The sequence below is a fragment of the Bombus affinis genome, chromosome 12, assembly GCF_024516045.1.
Source record: "Bombus affinis isolate iyBomAffi1 chromosome 12, iyBomAffi1.2, whole genome shotgun sequence".
In the NCBI taxonomy this organism is placed as follows: domain Eukaryota; kingdom Metazoa; phylum Arthropoda; class Insecta; order Hymenoptera; family Apidae; genus Bombus; species Bombus affinis.
The window spans coordinates 1527051-1541734 of record NC_066355.1 but is presented as its reverse complement, the minus strand read 5'-3'; the positions used below and the strand labels follow the sequence as shown (position 1 = coordinate 1541734).

General features: G+C 37.9%; 1 long non-coding RNA gene and 1 pseudogene across 1 annotated transcript; one reads left to right on the top strand and one right to left on the bottom strand.

The window, feature by feature from the left end:
* The first annotated feature begins 321 nt into the window (after positions 1–321).
* LOC126922764 (uncharacterized) lies at positions 322–2042 on the top strand (annotated as a pseudogene).
* Positions 2043–11095: 9053 nt separating this feature from the next.
* On the bottom strand, positions 11096–11760 carry LOC126922434 (uncharacterized). The gene is made up of 4 exons (XR_007712752.1): positions 11514–11760; positions 11331–11460; positions 11188–11224; positions 11096–11122 (listed from the first exon to the last, which is right to left on the bottom strand). It is a non-coding gene; the product is annotated as an uncharacterized LOC126922434 (long non-coding RNA).
* Between the last annotated feature and the right edge of the window lie 2924 nt (positions 11761–14684).

Genomic DNA, 14684 nt, shown 5'->3' with positions numbered 1-14684 from the left:
ACCGATCGACAAAATATTGGCATCGACGACTCACGCAAATAAATGCATATACCAATACATATACATACACATAAACATACATACACATTTATACATAACACATGCATACGTACAATTGTAAACAAACATTAACATACTAAAACTCTTTCCCTATGTATATACATACATATATAATATGTATACAACGTAATAACAATAATATACACACAAAATGAATACTTATGTAAAACGATCAACATTCATAACAAAGCATATAATTTTCGTGCATGTCCATTATATTTATTGACACACTCACACACACACACACACACACACACACACATGTCGGAGATGAAAGAACACCGGAGCCTCCTCTTTGGAGCGGTGGGAGGACCCCCTTAGCGCTGTAATCCAGATTTCATCATAGCCGCACTAAGAAACTGTTGTAATTCGATCCGACTGTACTTATTCGAAATTTATGATAGTGAGCTCGGGCTCGAGGCGACAACCGGTCGCCGAACGTAGTCGCGGTCAAGGGATGAACGTTTTGTCTAACAGAGGCATGAAGTAACTCTATAGCTTTCCTTAAAAGAAATACTTGGGACGGGGCACGACGGTAAACATTTCAACGATTTCTGTCCCGTGGTTCGCCACACGCAGACTTTGTCCTTCGAGTAAGACGATTGCCAGATGCCAACGCATCTTCACAGTATATGTTTAGCTGGTCGAGGACCCGCTACGAATATTAAATTTCAATTACACAAAGTCTCTCAAATAGACAAATGGCCTGTGCCCCAACTACGGGAAGATAAGAGAAATCTATCCTTCCACGAACGATGCTTCTCGCTAGCAACTTTCCCCAAGGACAGCTAATATCTTTCTCTAACCACCAACATGGAAATTGACCAATTAACAGCAACGTCAATTTCCCTCACCCTTCGAACGAAGACTTTTCTCCGCGAATCTGATGATCTCGTGCCCTTAGGCACACCCATCATAGTTTTCTTCGACAGCGTCACCGCGACGGAGAGTCACTCTCTAGTGCGATCTCATCAGTAATCGACCTGTCTTTCGTATACGAAATAATTGCCCCCGTGATCTAACATATAGTGTAACTTAGACGCAAACGAAGGGTAAAGTCCAGTATCCGTTGACCGCGGAAACGTTGCCGGAGCCGAGACCATTGTCATAGTGCCGCGAATATCGAAACCTTGCGATTATCTATCGACGCTGTAAATCTCCCTAATTTATGTCAATAAACTCAACCATTGTTACACCGCACCTATGGCTAATTCCAACGAAGATTCACCGAACACCCCCACCCCCAATCCTGACGTGCATCCGACATATATATAAATCTACATAAATACATATATATATAAATTTTGAAACTCATATTGTAAACACTAGAATGTAAAGACATAAGGTGTTAGCAAGGAAATCGCACCGCATTTTTAACACCAAAGACACACATCCTAACTCAACATGGAAATCATAGAGAATGTAGTGCAGTACTACCCACACTATACTACATCGACGGACTCTGGCACAAGTTCGTACTAAAACCGATGGAGGCAATTGCACCACAAGAACTCCGTCCAGACACACGCCAAACATGGCAATATTCAGCACCATCATCACTGGCCACAAGCGGAATATATACCCAAAGGGACCCGGATGCACTACGAGACCACGTCATGTTCCCAGCTGAGAAAACAACAATATTAAACACACTGGCCAGAGGAGCAACAGGAAAAGTAATCGTCCCTGGAACGGTAAATATCTTGGGAATCATGGATGAAAACGCACTAACGACACTAGCAAAGAATACTGCATCGAAATTATAGATTGGCTTTATGGAATTTGGAACGGTCAGCGCAGCAATACTTGGAATCTTCATAATACTGAAAATAATAAAAACAATAGTTGACATAGTTATACATGGATATCAATTACGCGAAACTTACGGATGCGAACTCGCACTACTCGGAGCAATATGGGGCTCGGTCACTCACCTGCTATTGTACATCAAGGGAAAACACAAGGTCGAAGATCAAACATAACCACACGGAGTATCAATTACATCAGACGATACAATATATCAACAACCAACAACCAACAACTACGTCCGCTCTAAATGAGCTGAAGGACACAATCAGTCAAATTTCTGGAGGAAATTTGAACTCCAAGAGGGGGGGTGTCACGTCCCACGCTCCGCACGTGCCGCAACGAAAACATAGAAAACCGCAATACACAAACAACGCAAGTATCAACTCGTATACCTGGAAACAAACACACAGTGCAGTGAAAATGGAAATTCTTTAATAAAATTTATTAAACATAGTTTATTATTCATATATACGTATATGAGATCGATATTCTAATAATAAACATAAAATTTATTAAATTGTCTGTCCTATTAGAAAATTACATCCTGAAGATATACATATATATGTGTGTAATACATTACTAAATCATACATAGACCAAGCGAAACATAACCAAAACAATGCAAGTGATACACAAAATGCAACCTCAGCAAGGGCAAGCAGCCACGCGACCGGCACATTCCACTGGTATCAGTAACGAAGGCCATGGAAAGAACGCAGACGCAGCATCAGCAAAATACGACCACCTGCAACATGTACATTCTTTCAAGCACCTTGTATATCATTAACACCAAGCAAAACGTGAGATGATCAAGAAGACGAAATTTCAGCAAAGGGTGAGATAATCAAGAAAACAAGAACCCCAGCGGAAATAGATAGTTACGATATTCATAAATTGTCACGTAGTAATGGTACAATTACAAAAGAAATAATCGGTCACGTGACAATTAGGAAGAATATAAATAGAGATTCAGTACTCAATAGAGAGTTGTTGTTGGAGTGCAGTTTTAATTGAGGTCAGAGCTGGTTTTACCGAGTTCAGAATTTAATTGAAAGTAGTGTTGAAAGTAGTTAGAGTTCAGTTTTAATTGAGAGCCGTCAGAAGTCAGTCTTAATTGGAAACAGTGAGTTTAACTTAAAAAGTATTGCAAGAGTATTGCACTTAAGGTTCGGTATTAACTTGAGATTCGGTGATTCATTTATTCTTTTGTTCATTCACAAGTCGATCCGTCAAAGAAACAATCTAGTACATATTGTAATTCCGTTTAATAAAATTGTTAATTAAGTTCGAAAATCCGAAACATCGTGTAACTAATCGCGAAAGAAAATTTAATTGTTAAACCGATACATCGCCAAACCATACTCATACCTGATCGACTCCACAAATCAAACAAGGTAGGAGATTCGAAATTGTACACCCTCTTCCTTTCTTTTTTAACTTTTAATTGAACAAAGTTGTCTTCAAACGAAAGTATCCGTCGGCAGCTATAGTTGACAGATAGAAGTATCAAGTAAATAACTCACATAAAATTTCATTCGAACATCTTGAATTCACTACAATTATTCTCTGTATCGACCAGTGATCACGGTGTTTTCAATCATTGGAAACATCTATGGTTTTCGTTTTCCTCTTCCCACCGTTAGCAGATTGCTCATCCTTGGGCGAGGCCTACGAAGCCACACGGATTGTTTACAGAGAATATAATTACAAAATTGAGATAAACGTTCTTGCTCAACATTTAATGAATTGTTTGGAATAAACTCAATCAGCTTTAGATCTATTTTGTTTACAATTGTTCGCTGTATCAACCAGTGATTACGGTGTTTTCGTCACAGAAAATATCTAAGGTTTTCGTTTTCCTCTTCCCACCGTTAGCAGACTGCTCACCCTTGGGTGAGGCCCAGAAAGCCACACTGATTGTCTACAGTGAACTCAGTTACCAAATAAAATAATCATTTACTCATTTACGACTTTACTTGTTGTCAAGAACGAATTATAATTCCATGACGAAATAAAGAAAGAATAGTAAAGATAAAAGTCACCTCAGCAAAAAGCGAGCCGAACGTTGGTACAAACGATTAATTGCTGCAGAAATAAAAAAGGAAGAGAGGAGGCATCGAGAAGAATTAGAGTCAAATCACGAAGGTTCACCACCTAGTTTTTCGCCCTCAAATTCACCAATTTCCGAACACTGCGAAGCGCATTCCTTTCGATCTCGTTCGCCATCGCCCACATCACACCATAGCGTTTGTTATTAATCTTATTGGTACGAATAAATATTATCCTACCAAACATTTGTAAAATTTATCCAGTTAGAAGCTAGAATATTTATTTATTGTACATCGCTGTATAATATATCTACATTTGCATCCGACGATACTTATTGCTGATATTGTCATACCTCGAATCAACTAACAACGAATAAATTAAAATATAGTTAAACCAACATAACTCTGTCAGACGAAATAAATACGTTGCCAATTGTCTATCCCTAATAACTTTAATCCTCTCCAGTGCCAGTATTCCTGCGCATAGCAGGTTAGCCGAAAGGTGGAATTCGTTTGCCAGTTGCATCAAACGTAAGTCAACGCTACCCATTAAACACGAGTTAGTAGATAATAGACTCTCACCTAGTTCAAAAGACACAACAGACAAGGGTACATAGATTTGTTTTCCTACAGGCAAGAAAGTGCTTACAGAGGCACTTCCAGTCTGGGAATTCAACATACACAACTGACAAGGTACAAGATTTGTTTTCCTACAGCTACGAAGGTGCTTATAGAGGCACTTCCAGTCTGGGAATTCAAAAGACACGACAGACGAAGGTACAACGTTTGTTTTCCTACAGGCAAGAAGGTGCTTACAGAGGCACTTCCAGACTGGGAATCCAAAAGACACGATAGACAAACAATACCCATCATACATTAACACTCCCAACTTAAAGAAAATAATAATAATAAAAGGAAATTCTTCGAAATAGTCCTCAGACTATTTCTGGTGGCAGCAACTACCATATTAATCGGACATCTCGATTAATATTTCATAAACAATCATACCATTTCAATTTTCCCCTTCCGATTAAACTTAAGATAACACAACAAAAAAAAAAAAAAAAAAAAAAAAAAAATTTATCTGGATTTAGTCTAGACTAACACGGAAGGCATATCACAATCAAATCGAACATAACAGAACGTAACAGAGTAAAATTTTTGATGGCAGCGGTGGGATACGCTCCACAGAGGATTAAAGTTATTACTGTCATTGATAAAATATATATCTGAAAAATAATGGTAACCAAATTAGAGTCATTGGATGAAGATACGCTTTTGACATTGTCGGAAAAACTAAGAACGTGGGATGCAAATTTTCGAGTAATAACCGATATGATTGCAAAAATGAACGAATTACAAAAAGACGTACGCGAACTCAAAACAATAAGAGAACCTCAGTCACCTGCATCGCCGCCGGCAACCCAACAAGAAACAGTACAGCCAGGTGGATATCCCCAACCGATTAAGCTAAAAGACGCGATCGAGTCAGTACCAGTATTCGACGGACATCGACCCTCAGTATTTCAATTTTTAAGAGCATGCGAGCGCGCACGAAACATGGTTCCTAGGCATCAAGAACCCCAGTTAGTAAAACTATTAATGAATAAGCTTCGCGGACATGCGTTTCTCGCCGTCGAAGACACAGAACTAATAAGTTTGAACGATTTCGGGAACAAATTAAAGGATCTGTTTGGCCCAAAGAAATCTCTTAACGAGTACAAGGGAGAATTAGGAACGATATACCAACGACCTGGGGAAGATATATTAGATTACATGGATCGCGTTAGAAATCTTAGGTTAGCGATAATGGACGGAGAAAGAAGCGAGTACGGCACGATATCACCGGACATCCAAGATACAATAGATTGGGAAACGAGGGAAGCTTTCGTTAAGGGGCTCCCAAACGAGGTGTATTTACGCGTAAAGATAGCAGGATACCACACTTTAGAAGAGGCGTATCGCCAAGCCGTTAAGGCAACACAAGAAGTGAAACAAATGAACGATAGAACGCGACTCCAACGACCAACATTTCTGAATAATTACAAACGCGACAACGTACGACCCTTGACTACTAATAACAATATCAGAAACAATCATCAGGATCGAAGGTCCGAACCTCCATCACAGAATTATTCAAAACAGGATATCATAACATGTAATTATTGTAAAACACCTGGGCATTTAGTAAAGGATTGTTATAAATTTAAAGCACGGGTAGATGCTGGAATAATTATACCCTATGCTCAAGAACAGTCGGGAAACCCTACACGTCCTTCGGGGAAATGGGGCGAGCCACGAAGGGACGAATTTTCGAATCGCCCAAGAGTGCAAGCGGCCACAAGGAGGCCGGCGCCTATGGTAATAAAGAGAACAAGGGCAGCTGCCCCCGCGAAATCGACTCCACAATCCGTAACAAGGAACAAAGCGAACGTAACGTCGACTGTAAAATCAAGGGAACAACCATTAAATACTGTGGGGGAACCATCTTACAGCCACGCGAAAATAAAAACAGAGAGTCCGAAATCTCAAGGCCAAAAGGAAGAACCAACACGGAAGGAACAGACGAGGGAAAACCACCAGGAACCGGACTCAGATGCGGAAGACGACCTCTTCGGATCATTTCAATAAAATTAAACGATTCTCTAACAACCCCAACTGCACGAATAGTTTCCCCAGACTTAAAAACCAAGACAAGTTTACTACTAGACTCTGGATCAGAAATCAATATTATCAAAAAACCTGCTTTACTCGATTCAGCTATCATCGACGAACGGAAACAAATTGAAGTGAGAGGAATTACGGCAACGAGCCTGGTCTCCCTAGGGCAGACAGTAATACAGGTCGCAGGCCATCCAGTCATTTTTCACGTAGTTGATGACTCATTGCTGATTGATCAAGACGGAATCTTAGGATCCGAATTTTTTGCAGGATGCAAAGCTCGTTTGGATTACGAGAAAAGGCATATCAAATGGGGAAATATTTATATTCCCTTCGATACTAAAGAAAAAATAATCGTACCGAAACGAAGTTCGATAACATGGTCAATTAATATCGCAAATCCAGAGATAAGAGAGGGATTTATTCCCAAAATCGAGCCGATCAAGGGGATCTATTTTGGTAATGCAGTTGTGAGAAATCATAAAGGAAAAGGTTATCTGAGAATAATAAATACTACTTCAAGAGATTATGAATTTACGACACCAACAATGGTAATCAAAGAATTTGAAAACCTCACCCCGCTTCCTAGTACGGCGTGTAATACAATTTTAAAAACAAAGGAAAGCAGGTCTGACAAAATAATTGAATTACTACGACTTGAACACTTGAACGAAGAGGAAAGGAAAAACGTCGAAAAATTGATTCGTAATAATCAAGATAGATTTCATATTCCAGGAGAGACGCTGGAAGCAACTGGAATTCTAGAACATAGAATAATTACAACGGATGATATACCAGTTAATACTAAACAGTATCGTTACCCACCAGTACACCGAGAAGAAATAAATCGACAAATTCAAGAATTATTAGACACAGACATCGTGGAACCATCGATATCCCCATACAATTCTCCGTTATGGATCGTACCGAAAAAACCCGATTCGCAAGGAAACAAACGTTGGAGATTAGTTATTGATTATAGGAAGCTGAACGATAAAACGATCGGCGATGCTTTTCCACTCCCCAATATCACAGAAATATTGGATCAATTAGGAAGTGCAAAATACTTTTCTACGTTTGACTTGGCATCAGGTTTCCATCAGATCCGTATGTCACAGGAGGATGCCCATAAAACTGCATTTTCGACACCGTACGAACACTTTCAATTCAAAAGAATGCCCTTTGGATTAAAAAATGCTCCAGCAACATTTCAACGCTTGATGAACTCAGTATTATCCGGACTGCAAGGAATAGAACTATTCGTCTATCTGGATGACATTGTAATTTATTCGAGGTCACTTCAAGAACACGAAAGTAAATTTAACAAATTAATGGAAAGACTAAGGAATGCTAAATTACGATTACAGCCCGATAAGTGTGAGTTCTTACGACACGAAGTAAATTATTTAGGACATATAATTAGTGAAGATGGCGTAAAACCTGACCCAAAGAAAATCGAAGCCGTGTCGAAATTTCCACGACCCAAAAAGGTAAAAAACATCAAACAATTTTTAGGACTGGCAGGATACTACAGAAGATTTATACCCGATTTCTCCAAAGTCGCAAAACCATTGACGCAATTATTGAAGAAAGATACCCCCTTTAAATGGGCAGAAAATCAAGAAAATGCGTTTAATAATTTAAAAACAGCATTAATGACAAAACCCATTCTACAATATCCAGATTTTTCTAAACCCTTTAATCTTACCACAGACGCATCAGGATATGCAATAGGCGGCGTACTGAGTCAGGGGCCGATTGGAAAGGATTTGCCAATCGCATATGCCTCGAGATTATTAAATTCCGCCGAACAAAACTCCACTATCGAAAAGGAGTGTTTAGCAATCGTCTACAGCGCAATGCATTTCCGACCGTATCTGTACGGAAGAAAATTTACTATTGTTACCGATCATAAACCTTTGGTGTGGATGCATTCTATCAAGGACCCTACTTCAAGAATCTGGAAATGGAAATTAAAATTGTCGGACTTCGAATTTGACATTTTATACAAAGAAGGTAGGGCAAACACAAACGTGGACGCATTGTCTAGAAACCCTCCGGAGATCTGCCTACCAATCAGGAGGAGAGAAGAAAATTCACCGATCCAGTATCCTGCCCCAAAACGATTCGAATTAGACACCTCAACCGAAGACTCTCCCATATTTGAAGCTAAACCACGTGTCTTGTCTCAATCCCAAGACTCTACAAAACGAAGAAAAGTTTTTACCCGGAAACATTTTACCATAGAAGAAACCCCCGTAAAATACTTTGATCAAGCATTATCTGAACTCGATGCGAAAACAGGCGAAGAAATATCCAACCAAGAAAAGGAGGATAGTGATACAACAAGCGAAGAGGAACCCTCCATTGCAATCCCAGAACTAACACAACAACAAGAAAGAGACGCGAGACCTACTATACTTGCGGAACTAAAAATTTCGGAAACTCGAGACTCGATTACGAGAGTGAATGATCATAAAATAATATTCATAGATATATATGGCACCCCGATAGATAAAGGAGCCTTAGAGATAAAGGAAGCAGGGCGATTGCCTTGTTATGAAAGTTTAATGTTGGAAAAAGCAAGGTTGAATCATGACTCCGGGAAATACATCGTATCCCTACCAATAAAAGAAAATCGAAATATTTCAATAACACCAGAAAATTTATTAAATTCATTAAAATCATTGTTGGACGTAGTTAACGAAAAACAACTAACTTCCTTCAGCATTAGCAAAGGAAATTTAGAAGAGATACCCTGGCGACACATAATCAGGAAATTAAAGGAGGTTTTCATAGAAAAAACAATAACTATTACCATTTGTACCGGGGAAGTAATTACCCCACCAGTAGAAACACGAAGCAATATAATACGAGAAAAACACGAATCATCTGTAGCAGGACACAAAGGAATAACTAAAACTTATTTGAGAATACGACAACACTATTATTGGGAAAATATGAAAAAGGAAATTCAAGATTATGTAAGGACATGCAAGGAGTGCCAATTGAAGAAACTCACAAGGATAAAAACGAAGCAACCAATGATACTTACGGACACACCAGGTAAAGCGTTCGATAAAATCAGTATGGATATCGCTGGGCCGTTGCCAAAAACTCAAAAGGGAAACGAGTATATACTAACTATTCAAGATCTATTGACAAAGTACTCAATCGGGATCCCCATGATAAGAATCTCTTCAGCCGAGATAGCGGATGCTTTCGTAAAACGATTTATCTGTCGATTCGGGTCGCCGAGAGCTATTCTCACTGACCAAGGAGCGAACTTTACATCTTCGCTAATGAAGAAAGTAGCAAAAAGATTCCGCATTAAACAATACACCACGACGGCATATCACCCACAAAGTAACGGCTCAATCGAAAGATCTCACCATGTATTGACAGAATACCTGAAGTTATATATCGAAAATTCCAGAAATTGGGACGAATGGGTGGAACTAGCCATGTTTTCCTACAACACCTCTGTACACGAAGGAACGAAATTTTCACCACATGAATTGGTTTTTGGACACTTGGCCAGAGAACCTACTGGTGAAGTGATAATCGAAGAAAACATGGAACCAACATACGCAGAATATCTCACAGACTTGTTCAATAAAATCAACACCGTGCAGCAAATGGCAAGGGAAAACTTGATAAAATCTAAATTAAGATCAAAGGAATATTACGACCGACGAATCAACCCTCAAAATTTTAAAACAGGAGATTTGGTATATCTACTAAAAGAACATAGTAAAGGAAAATTCTCTGATCAATATACTGGACCATATAAAGTGTTAGAAATTTTGCAAAATCAAAACGTCAAGATTGAAGTAAAAGGACTCCCTCGAACAGTACACTTGAATAAATTAAAACTGGCACATCATCGAAAGAGACCACCAGAACGATTCCAAAAGTAAATGTAACACAGTAATATATGGCGTAATATTGCTTGTCGAATATTGCATTTGCGTTTCAATCATTCCTTAGAAATAAAATGAGTAATCCAGTAAATAATTACAAAACAGTAAAAGTGGAAAGATACCTCGTGAATAATTATTCATCATAAAAGAAACAAAACAAGTTGTGGACCCACTCCATAGAACATAGTATACAACTGTCAACGAATGGACAAACTAACCACAATTGCTTCAATATATGTATATATGGAAGAAAATAATAGTGTTAAAGCTTCACAATATCTCAATTAAACTAGCGGAATGGTCTTAGCAAACAAAAGGGTACCTTATAAGTTAACAAATTCCATATACAACAAGTTATCGTAGAAGAAAGTGTACACGAAAGAGTTCCACGAGGATTTGCTACAGATCCATCTTCGCAAAACATAATATATAACGGTATGAAGATACCAAAGATAATAAATACCAAGGTAACCAATCATAACCTAAAAAAAAAAAAAAAAAGGGAAGAATGTTATAAGTCATCTTGGAATAAAAATGGACAATAATAAGAAGCTTGTTACTCACATCGGAAGATACACATTGAAGCCAACGCTAACGAAGCAGTCAAGACGGCAACAGGAAACTGAAAACAAAGGGAAATTTACGACATCATAACAAAGTTAGACAGATACTTATACAATACTGAACCAGACATTGCCGAGGCAATCAAGACGGCAACAGGAAACTGAAAAACAAAGGGAAATTTATGACATCATAACAAATAATCCAACACTAATCTATTATACAGATATTTTATAGTGCTTTATATATATCTATATATATATACTTACAATTCTAGGATAAGTAAAAATAATCATGATAAGTGTTGGAAATGTAGCGAAGAACCAGAAAATACCCAACACGCTTTATATAATTGTTCGAAATAAAGTACTCGGTGGTGAAGGATTAGAATTGTAGAACCTGTAAACAATAATGATGTTAATTAACAATATATAGATTAGTTCTAGAATTACATTATACAGATGTGAAACAACGACAAAGTCACATTAAGGCGGCGCACAGTATATAAACGTTGTAATGATTGCACAAACAATACCATTGTCACAAAAAAAAAAAAAATTTTAACTGCGCTAAAATAGAGGAAACTAAGCGACGAACGAACAATTATTTCAGTATTAAGCTAACTAAGGACGCGTCGCTATACTTTTACCGGAGACATTCGCGAGCGGCCATTTTGGACCGCCATGAACATAGCATAGCCCTTACACGTGCACATCGACTAGAGAAATTCACAGGCGGCCATCTTGGATTGCCATGAACATAGGAAAGCGTTTACGCATGCGCACCGAATACACGCAATAATTATGCACATTAAATAAATGCAAAATAATATTATTCCTATTGCAATTATACATCAATTATTAAAATAAAGTCACAAATAATTTCGCATTAATGTAATGTCGTGACATACTAGAGACATTTACAGTCGGCCATTTTAAATAACCAACACGTGCTAATAGTATCTTTATGCGTTATAATCAAAATAAATCATGTTTTCAATTAAAGAATGAATATTTTATAAATAATAATAGAAAAGGGGAAGATCATAACGAAGAAGGAACAAAATTGATGGGAATATATATACATACATATACACACACATAAACATACATACACATTTATACATAACACATGCATACGTACAATTGTAAACAAACATTAACATACTAAAACTCTTTCCCTATGAATATACATACATATATAATATGTATACTACGTAATAACAATAATATACACACAAAATGAATACTTATGTAAAACAATCAACATTCATAACAAAGCATATATATTATATCTATTATATTATATTATAATTTTCATGCATGTCCATTATATTTATTGACACACTCATACACACACACACACACATATATATATATATATAAATTTTGTAACTTATATTGTAAACACTAGAATGTAAAGACATAAAGTGTTAGCAAGGAAATCGTACCGCATTTTTAACACCAAAGACACACATTCTAACTCAACATGAAAATCATACAGAATGTAGTGCAGTACTACCCACACTATACAACATCGACAGACTGGCACAAGTTCGTACCAAAACCGATGGAGGCAATTGCACCACAAGAACTCCGTCCAGACACACGCCAAACATGGCAATATTCAGCACCATCATCGTTGGCCACAAGCGGAATATATATACCCAAAGGGACCTGGATACACTACGAGACCACGTCATGTTCCCAGCTGAGAAAACAGCAATATTAAACACACTGGCCAGAGGAGCAACAGGAAAAGTAATCGTCCCTGGAACGATAAATATCTTGGGAATCATGGATGATATCGCACTAACGACACTAGCAAAGAATACTGCATCGAAATTATGGACTGGTTTTATGGAATTCGGTACGGTCAGCGCAGCAATACTTGGAATCTTCATAATACTGAAAATAATGAAAACAATAGTTGACATAGTTATACATGGATATCAATTACGCGAAACTTACGGATGCGGACTCGCACTACTCGGAGCAATATGGGGCTCAGTCACTCACCTGCTATTGTACATCAAGGGAAAACGCAACGTCGAAAATCAAACACAACCACAAGGAATATCAATTACATCTAACGATACAATATACCAACAACCAACACCCACTACGTCCGCTCTAAATGAGCTCAAGGACACAATCAGTCAAATTTCCTTCGGAAATTTGAACTCCAAGAGGGGGGGTGTCACGTCCCACGCTCCGCACGTGACGCAACGAAAACATAGATAACCGCAATACACAAACAACGCAAGTGTCAACTCGTATACCTAGAAACATACACACAGTGCAATGAAAATGGAAATTCTTTGATAAAATTTATTAAACATATTTAATTATTCATATATATAGATATAATTAATATACGAGGGTAAGATGGAAAATAAAATAGAAATAGATAGGCTTCCAACACTCCATCAGGAATTTCCTCCGGAAAACGGACCTTGGCGCAGGCATTTGTATCTACCACTTCGACCACAGGAGGTACGAACGGCCTGCGCTTCCCTCTATCCTTTTCTTTTTCTTACACTAAAATAAAATACACAAATTTAAGATAAAGGACAACAATATGAAATATGATGAAATCAACACAAATCAAATTAATACATACCTCTACAGCTCCAGACATGTCAGTATCCATGATTCAATATAACCTGCATTCATAAAAGAAATATGAGAATACAACAAACAAAATTAACACTACAGATCATACAAACATCAAGCAATATCAAAATCACTTATTGCTACGAACAAACATTTTATAAAAAGGAAAACTAACCTAAAACTCGGCAAGCAAATCAACAAATAGAAACTACCACCACGCACCATCTCTTATAGAATGACGTATTAAAACTTGTCCTTGAACTCACAATAACCTTGGGGAACATAAGAAATAGAGCATACAACACGTGCAAAGACTCGGCAAGCACCTCGTACGATTCACCGACATCAGCAAGGCGATCACCGGACACACAGAATGCAACCTCAGCAAGGCCAAGCAGCCACGCGACCGGCACATTCCACTGGTATCAGTAACGAAGGCCATGGAAAGAACGCAGACGCAGCATCAGCAAAATACGACCACCTGCAACATGTACATTCTTTCAAGCACCTTGTATATCATTAACACCAAGCAAAACGTGAGATGATCAAGAAGACGAAATTTCAGCAAAGGGTGAGATAATCAAGAAAACAAGAACCCCAGCGGAAATAGGCAGCTACGATATCCACAAATTGTCACGTAGTAATGGTACAATCACAAAAGAAATAATCGGTCACGTGACAATTAGGAAGAATATAAATAGAGATTCAGTACTCAATAGAGAGTAGTTGTTGGAGTGCAGTTTTAATTGAGGTCAGAGCTGGTTTTTCCAAATTCAGAATTTAATTGAAAGTAGTGTTGAAAGTAGTTAAAGTTCAGTTTTAATTGAGAGCAGTCAGACGCCAGTCTTAATTGGAAACAGTGAGTTTAACTTAAAAAGTATTGTAAGAGTATTGCACTTAAAGTTCGGTATTAACTTGAGATTCGGTGATTCATTTGTTCTTTTGTTCATTCGCAAGTCGATCCGTCTGCGTCAAAGAAACAATCTAGTACATATTGTAATTCCCCTT